Consider the following 2,500-nt stretch of genomic DNA (forward strand, 5'->3'; position numbering starts at 1 on the left):
GGCGTGTTAAGATGGTATCTTTAATAAAAGACGGAAATGACGAAGCCAACATAGCCAAACGAAGGCGGGGACGTTAGTGTGGCAGAAGGGCATGTCTTTAAGCCGTCGGGCGAATGTCCCTGCCAGTTGGAATCTTTTCGGGAAAAAGGGTGAAAAAATCGGAAAGGCCTAGCCGTCCGCCGTGGGGTGCGTTCGCTCGGGCTCGGCCAGCCGCGTCGATGGGTGCCGGAACGGTGCGGCTGCGCTCCGGGAGTGCGGAGATACGGCCTGTCAAGTTTCGTCCCGGAAGTCTGGATGGAGCTAAATCCGAAGCCGTTTGCGGGAAATTAGTTCCAGGGCTCGGCGACCGAAGTCAAATCCGTCCCGCCAACTTGACACTTGTCATTTCTGTCCTTGGGGGTTGGCGGGGTACCTGCACAGAGGTAGGAGGTGGCTGATCGAGAATTGGTGAGTTTTCCAAAGTCACGTCTCGAGCCTCCAGGTCTGCAGAGACCGACCAGGGCTGCCGCCCAACCGACTATTCACCCTTTTTGGGCGGGAATTTTTTCCATTTTTGTCCATTTTTCGGGTTTTTGGTCGGGCTTCAAAAACGGCAGCCCGAGGCCTGGCAGAGGCCGGGGCATGTCCCCGGTCGCGCCAGGCGGCTCGCGCGACCCGATTAGGCCCCGAAAGGAGTCGGGAAATCGGCAGACCTGCCCGAGTTCAGCCCGGGGGAGGCGGGGGGCAGGTCGGTTCGGCTCAAATCATTAACCAAAGCCGAGACTTGGTCTCGCTGGCGCAACCGAAGTGCCAGGCTGGATAACTCATTAACCAGAAGGCGGCTGGAGGCAGGCAGGGCTGATGGCTGAGGCCGGGTGGAGGCCACCCGCGGCCGGGAAAGTCAAAAGTCCCGTTGTGTGGAAGTCTATGAGGTCAGATTCGGCCGCCTTACCGGGCCTGCGGTTGATGGTTTCCCGCTTGGGCAAGCGAGTCGGCCCGGCAAAGTGGCCACTTGCATTTTCTGGCAAGTGTCTGCGAACAACGTTAATGAGTTGAACCTCGGCAATTGTCGGAAGTCCCGATGAAGAAATGAAAATGCCCCTTTTGCGGGGATTTGGATGCTCATGGCCGGCAGCAGGTGGCCCGACGCCCCGCCAACTTGACACTTGTCATTTCTGTCCTTGGGGGTTGGCGGGGTATCTGCACAGAGGTAGGAGGTGGCAGAATCGAGACTTGGTGAGTTTTCCAAACAAACGTCTCGAGCCTCCAGGTCTGCAGAGACCGACCAGGGCTGCCGCCCAACCGACTATTCACCCTTTTTGGGCGGGAATTTATTCCCTTTTTGCCCATTTTTCGGGTTTTTGGTCGGGCTTCAAAAGCGGCTGCCCGAGGCCTGGCAGGTGCCGGGGCATGGTCCCCGATCGCGCCAGGCGGCTCGCGCGACGCGATTAGGCCCCGAAAGGAGTCGGGAAATCGGCAGACCTGCCCGAGTTCAGCCCGCGGGGGCGGGGGGTAGGTCGGTTCGGCTCAAATCATTAACCAAAGCCGAGACTTGGTCTCGCTGGCGCAACCGAAGTGCCAGGCTGGATAACTCATTAACCAGAAGGCGGCTGGAGGCAGGCAGGGCTGATGGCTGAGGCCGGGTGGAGGCCACCCGCGGCCGGGAAAGTCAAAAGTCCCGTTGTGTGGAAGTCTATGAGGTCAGATTCGGCCGCCTTACCGGGCCTTCGGTTGATGGTTTCCCGCTTGGGCAAGCGAGTCGGCCCGGCAAAGTGGCCACTTGCATTTTCTGGCAAGTGTCTGCGAACAACGTTAATGAGTTGAACCTTGGAAATTGCCGGAAGTCCCGATGAAGAAATGAAAATGCCCCTTTTGCGGGGATTTGGATGCTCATGGCCGGCAGCAGGTGGCCCGACGCCCCGCCAACTTGACACTTGTCATTTCTGTCCTTGGGGGTTGGCGGGGTATCTGCACAGAGGTAGGAGGTGGCAGAATCGAGACTTGGTGAGTTTTCCAAACAAACGTCTCGAGCCTCCAGGTCTGCAGAGACCGACCAGGGCTGCCGCCCAACCGACTATTCACCCTTTTTGGGCGGGAATTTATTCCCTTTTTGCCCATTTTTCGGGTTTTTGGTCGGGCTTCAAAAGCGGCTGCCCGAGGCCTGGCAGAGGCCGGGGCATGGGCCCCGATCGCGCCAGGCGGCTCGCGCGACCCGATTAGGCCCCGAAAGGAGTCGGGAAATCGGCAGACCTTGCCGAGTTCAGCCCGCGGTGGCGGGGGGCAGGTCGGTTCGGCTCAAATCATTAACCAAAGCCGAGACTTGGTCTCGCTGGCGCAACCGAAGTGCCAGGCTGGATAACTCATTAACCAGAAGGCGGCTGGAGGCAGGCAGGGCTGATGGCTGAGGCCGGGTGGAGGCCACCCGCGGCCGGGAAAGTCAAAAGTCCCGTTGTGTGGAAGTCTATGAGGTCAGATTCGGCCGCCTTACCGGGCCTTCGGTTGATGGTTTCCCGCTTGGGCA

Source organism: Pristiophorus japonicus, unplaced genomic scaffold, assembly GCF_044704955.1.
Source record: "Pristiophorus japonicus isolate sPriJap1 unplaced genomic scaffold, sPriJap1.hap1 HAP1_SCAFFOLD_1361, whole genome shotgun sequence".
In the NCBI taxonomy this organism is placed as follows: Eukaryota; Metazoa; Chordata; class Chondrichthyes; family Pristiophoridae; genus Pristiophorus; species Pristiophorus japonicus.